The sequence below is a fragment of the Marmota marmota genome, unplaced genomic scaffold (assembly GCF_001458135.2).
Source record: "Marmota marmota marmota unplaced genomic scaffold, marMar, whole genome shotgun sequence".
Taxonomy (NCBI): Eukaryota; Metazoa; Chordata; class Mammalia; order Rodentia; family Sciuridae; genus Marmota; species Marmota marmota.
The window spans coordinates 13,825,343-13,831,558 of NW_026000101.1; the positions used below are offsets into that span (position 1 = coordinate 13,825,343).

Sequence of the window (6,216 nt, forward strand, 5' to 3'; positions counted from 1 at the left end):
TGAGCATCTGGAGTCTGGACTGTGGGCCCCAGCTGATTACAGGATGCACAACCTCAGAAAAGTGACTGCGCTACTCTGAGATGAGGTCTGGAGCTGCATCTGTGAAATGGGGTGTCGTGAGGGGTAAACTGAGCCGTGAACAGGAGGGACTTTGCTAATCAGACGCAGGGCTGGACAGCAGTGGCTCTCGGGATGTGGTCCTGGTACCTGCTGCTTGGTGGACACCTGGGAACTTGCTAGAAATCCAGATGCTCAGGCCCCGCCCCGGCCTGCTGAATCAGAAGCTGTAGGTGGGGTCTGATGAGCCAGGTGGTAATCAGCCATCCCCGGGTCTCTGGTGTTACCCGATGCTGTGAAGCATTAGCAGACGTATAATGAGAAGCTGGCTCTGTCCCAGCAGACAGGGCCACAGACACCTCTCCTGTGCTCTTCTCATCCTCATAAGCCCTGGCATCGATTTTAGGAAAATCCTCGTGGGCTGTTGCCCTCCCTGGCCTGCAGGCTCAGCCTGAGCAAGAGATTTGGGGGGGCTGGGAAGGCTGGCGACCGGAGGAGTTCCTTCCTCCCCTCCTTCCTACCAGCTGCCGCAGCCCCTCCCCAGGGAATTGATTAAGTTGAGCAGCGGCATTTATCTCCATGGTAATAAGCAGGTGAAAGAAGCAGAAGAGAATTTCCCATCATCCTCCTGTGTGGGCTGGGCTGGGCTGGGAGGTGGGTGTTGCCCGGCATCTGCAGGAGCCTGCAGGCCCTGGGTCCTCCTGTCTGGGGACTCCAGTAATGGGCAGGCACACGCCTTCCCTCCAGAGGCCAACCAAGGAAGCCTTCGGAGTCCTCCTCCTCCTCCTCACTCTGCTCCAGAGCACCTCTAGCCAATCAGAGCTAGGCACAAAACAAAACCCACTGTAATCTCCTCCTTGATCCCAGCCCAAAGCCCAAGAGAGAGAATCCTTCCCAGGCTTGTTAATGGCAAGGGCTGAACTCATTTCAGCGCCGACCACGTTATGCCCCAGTTACCAACTCTGATGACCTCAGTTGTCTCAAGTGTCAACTCCTTGGCTGGCATTAGAGCCCTCGCCCAGCCCCTGTCCAGCGGTGGCTCCCGGCCCTGGCCCTGACACCACTTCCCACCCTCACCCCACGCACTGCAAGCCCCGGGCCATCTCTGCACACCACGGATGGCCAGACGCCCGGGCTGCACGACTGGGCTCAGGCTTCCTCAAACGCGCCCTCCCAGAAGGGCCCTCAGACCCAGCTTCCCTCCCCTGCTGCAGCTCAGCTCTGGGTGGCTCGCCCTGTTCGCCCTGCACGGAGCTTGCTGGCTCCCCACTGACCTGTCTGTGCACTGAAGACCCTTAAGGTGACCCTGTCTGGGTTGTCCTTGTCTCTGCCCCACAGTGCCCACCATGGTGCCAGACTCAGGGGGCTCCGGTGAGCCCGGTGGGACTGACTCTGGGCTGGCAGTCCCTGAAACAGGCAGATGGTGGGTCCACAGGGCTGTGGCCAGTGGCCTCCCCAGGCTGGGGTTTCGAGGGCCTTGGCCCTGCCCGCTGCTCCCTCTCTGGGCCTCAGTGCCCCTCCCTGTTCAAAGACAGCTCTGGGCATTCTGTACCAGGGAGTGGACCGCGAGCAGGAAGTGCAGCCTCCAGGTTTTCAGCTTCCTGCTGGAGTCCTGGGAACCCCCTGCCACCCGCCATCCGTGACCCTTGTTGCTCGAAACTCCCAGATAAGGAGCTTGTGGGGCAATAAACCTGGAGTTTTGGTCAGAGCTTCATTTGGGGAATAAACAGGAAGAAGTTCTGTGCTGTGTCTCCAGAAGGTCCAGACAGCAAGGGGACCATCCCTCCAAGGACAGGAACAGCTGACAGGCGGACAGCTCTGCCGCTCCAGGGGTCTCGGGAGTGTCTGGCACCTGCAGGCTGCAGAGCCCCCAGCACATCTTCATCCTAACAGGTGGGCAGGGGTATGGCCCATGTATGGATGGAAAACCAGAGAGGGTGTGAAATGTGCCCAAGTCACAGAGCAAATTGGTGCCAGAATTAGGACACTTCAAGCTGCCCGGCTGGCTTGCTGTGAGGACAGCTCCAGCCCCTGGTTTTCAGTGCCCAGGGGAGGGTCTAGGAGAGGGGGTGGTGTGAGAGAGAGCTCCAGCCGGGAGGCAAGCTGGCTGCCTCCGGGTTCCCAGGAACGAGGGGGGACCATTGGGGCAGACTGTCCTCTGGCTGGGTGGGCAGGTGGAGGACAAAGAGGAAACCCAGGAGCACAGAAGGAAGGGGGAGGGGAGCGTCCTTCCACGGAGGGCTCAGGCCAGACGCATGCGAGATGTTTTGCCCCCCTAATCTCATTGACCCTTGCAGACCCCCCCGCCCCGGGTGTAGACATCAGGACTCCTTTTAAGATGCACGTGCTCAGCTGCGGGGACCAATGGGGGGTGCAGGACTCGAACCCAGGGCTTCGCTCTCCTGCCCTGGGCCACATCCCTGAATCTGAGGGTGGGGCCTTCTAGGCTGGAGAGGCCCCCTGGAGGTGGGCGGAGGAAGGGGCAGCGGCGGAGCCCAGCTAAGTGCCAACCAAGGACTTGCCCTGCGTGGTTCCAGGCAGGGAAGGAGCAGAGCAAAGATGGTGCCTGGGAAGCCTGACGCTGGCGGGTGTGAGGAGACGCAGACGGGAGGTGGGGGCGGCTAGGCCTCCAAACCAGGTCCAGCCGAGAGCTTTATTCTGAACCTGGGCAAAGGACAAGATAGGAGGCCTGGGGACAGTGGGGGAGAAAGAGCAGCCACTCAGACCCCTGCCTGAGGGGAGGTAGGGAGCAGGGGCCAGCTGGCGGGGGAGCAGACCGTCCGTCCCGGAGGTGCCAGCCCCGGCTGCTGGCCCTGGACAGTGTCAGATGTCAGGAGGAGGCCTAATCTCATCAGGGAGAAAGAGCCTCTGCCGCATCTGGGCTTCCTGTGGCCTGCAGGAGGCCTGGGCTGGACCAGGGGGGCGGGTGGGGGAGCGGGAGCTGGGCAGAGGCCTGCGAGGCCTGGAGACCGGACTCTTGTCCTTTGCTGGCCGCAGATGGCTCTGCCTGCACTGTGACGTTTGAGGCAGTCAGGGTCCTGGGCAGCTGTGCCTGGCCCCTGCCTGGGCTGTGCTGTAGGAGAAGCCAGAGGGCTTCCCACCCCTCACCCCCTGGTCCTCATCCACCAGGACCAAGGCACACAGAGCAGCCTGGCCCTCTGAATTCCTCTTTTTTTGGTACTGGGGATTGGACCTGGGGTGCTTAGCCACTGAGCCACATCCCCAGTCCTTTTTATTTTTTTATTTTTAATTTTGAGACAGGGTCTGATAAGGGTCTCGCTGAGTTACTAAGGCTGGCTTTGAACTCAAGATCCTCCTGCCTCAGCCTCCTGGGCTGCTGGGATTACAGGTGCGCACCACGGTGTGCCTAGCTTGGCCCTCTAAGTTCTTGACCCACAGGGGTCTGTCCCTCACCCAGTAGCAAGCCCTGGGGGCCACGTGGGGTGAACCACTTTGCACTTTCTGACTTGGGATTTTTTTACTCTGACCCCCAAAATGTTGGGCCACCAGCACATAACTGTACCGGTCATGTCCTAAATCCAATCTGAGCGTCCTGTAACCACTAGGACCACAAACAGCCTTGCTAGCTAACGTGTTGAGCACTAAGTATGCGCCAAGCCTCCCTCCCTTGCTTAATCGTTAGGACAGCCTATGGGAAAGTGGGGTCCTGACTCTGAACCGCTCACCTTCACGTTCCAGCTGTGTGATGGTGGGCAAGCTCCTTAACCTCTCTGTGCCCTAGTTTCCTCATCTGTAAAAAAATGGAATGGTATCGTATTTGTGGGGCTGCTGTGAGGGTTGAGTTCACACGTGGAACCTTCTTAACACGTGTAAGTGAGAAAAGTGGCGTTCGTTCTCTGTAGTTTATCACCATACCTGAGGTTCCTGGTAAGGAAACAGGCATTAAGTAACTCACCGAATGTCGCAGAGACAGGAAGTGACCCAGCGGTGCTGTCCAGCAGAACTTGCTGCAGTGAGGACCGTATTCATGCTGTACCCCGTGACCACATGGGGCTGCTGGGTGCTGGGAAACGTGGCTGATGTGACCAAGTTGCTGCAGTCAGCCTCTTGTGTAATTTTAATTAGTTTTCACTTTGGAGGGCACGTGTGTCTAGAACCTTCTGTGTTGGGCGGAGCAGGCTGGAGCCAGTGTGCAAACCCTTGCAGTCAGGCTGTGGCGCCCGGGCCACCTTGGGGTCCCTGCCTCTTCCTTGCTTCAGTCTTTTCCACAGAGACACACGCACAAGATCAGAGGGACCATCCCCGGCCACACCGTGTGCCTGCCACGCGCTCCCCGAGCCAGGCACCCAGGACCTCGGAGAGGCCGGCTGCTGACTAAGAGAGCCTTGTGCTGCTGTCCCACCCGGGAGGGGACAGTTCCTTAGGATCATCAGTGTCCACAGGATCATCAGGATCTGTTGAGGGACCCACATCTTTAAAACACCTGTTGCTGTGGTGACATCTGCCTCACATCACGTTGGCCATTCCGAGCGTGCAGCTCAGTGACATCAGGGACATTCACGTTGTGCAGCTGTCACCACCACCCTCCAGAATTTTCCCATCTTGTAAAACAGAAGCTCTGAACCATTTAGCCATAACTCCATTCGCCCCCGCCCCCAGTACCCCGGCCACCACTCCACTGTCTGTCCCTGTGACTTTGACTACCTCATGGAAGTGGGATTCGGTAGTGCTGGTCTTTTTGTGACTGGTTTATTGCACTTGGCATGATGTCCTCAGGGTCTGTCCATCTTGTGGCATGTTGTGGAATTTCCTTCCTTTTCACAGCTGATTAATATTCCACTGTATGTCTGTACTAGCTCTTGCTTAATTACCCTTTCACCCCTTGATGGACACCTGTTGGCTTCCTCTTTTTAGGTAGTACAATAATTCTGTTATGAACAGGGTATACTGACAGCTCTTCAAAACCCTTCTTTCTGTGGGGCATGGTGTTGCAGGCCTGTAATATTAGCGAGTCAGGAGGCTGAGGGAGGAGAATCACAAGTTTGAGGCCAGCCTCAATAACTTAGTGAGACCCTGTCTCAAAGAATTAAAAGGGTGGGGTGGTAAAGCACCCCTGGGTTCAATCCCCAGGACTTAAAAAAAAAAAAAAAAAAACCACCCAGAAGGGGAATTGCTGCCTCCTATGGTAATGTTATTCTTAGTTGTTTTGAGGAACCAGCAGCCTACTTCCCACAGTGGCTCTGCTGTTTCAGGTTCCCACCAACAGTGCCCAAGGGTTCCAGTTTCTCCACATCTTCATCAAAGATATGCACGTGACTTTGTGCTTTTTTGACAGCAGCTGTCCTAATGGGTGTGAGTGGCCACATCTCATTGTGTTTTGATTTGCTTCTCTCTGATGATTAGTGACCTTGAGCTTATTTCATGCTTAGTGGTCATTAGGCATCTTCTCTGGAGAAATATCTCTTCCAGTCCTTCGCCCTTTTCAGATTGTTGGGTTTTTGTTGTTGAGTGTTAGGAGTGCTGTGTCTAGTCTGCATATTAATACCTTACCAGAAATGCCATTTGCAGGCCAGGGGTGGTGGCGCACGCCTGTAATCCCAGCGGCTCAGGAGGCTGAGGCAGGAGGATGGCAGGTTTGAAGCCAGCCTCAGTAACTTAGTGAGGCCTTCAGCAACTCAGCAAGACCCTGTCTCTAAATAAAAAATAAAAAGGGGCTGGGGATGTGGCTCTGTGGTTAAATACCCCCGGGTTCAATCCCCAGTACCAAAAAAGAAAAAGGAAAAAAAAAAAACCAACATTATTTGCAGATATTTCCTCCCATTCTATCAGATGCTAATTTACCCTTTTATAACATCCTTGATGCACAGAAGTTTCTAATTCACACGAAGTCCAATTTGTCTGCTTCTGCTGTTGTTGCTGCTGCCTGTGCCTAAGTGACCTATCTAGGAGATGACTGCCGAATCCAGTGTCCTGAAGCTTCTGTTCTTCCAGTGCCGAGGGTCCAGCCCAGGGCTTGGCACATGCCCGGCAAACGCCCAGCCTCTGAGCATACCCCAGTCCGTCACCAAGCTTTTGCCCTGTTTTTAAGAGTTTTATAGGCTTAGCTCTTTGGCCCATTTTGAAGTAATGTTATTAACCAGAATTTGATGGAAAGGATTTTTTTTTTATGCTTTTTTTTTTTTTTTTTTTTTTTTTTTA

General features: G+C 55.4%; 1 protein-coding gene across 1 annotated transcript in view; it reads left to right on the forward strand.

The window, feature by feature from the left end:
- Positions 1-1,700: 1,700 nt before the first annotated feature.
- Positions 1,701-6,216, forward strand: part of Coro2a (coronin 2A) — a 45,957-nt gene continuing 41,441 nt past the window's right edge. Inside the window, exon 1 of the mRNA XM_015492276.2 lies at positions 1,701-1,950. The gene's annotated coding sequence lies outside the window, so the exon portion shown is untranslated. The remainder of the gene's footprint in view (positions 1,951-6,216) is intronic.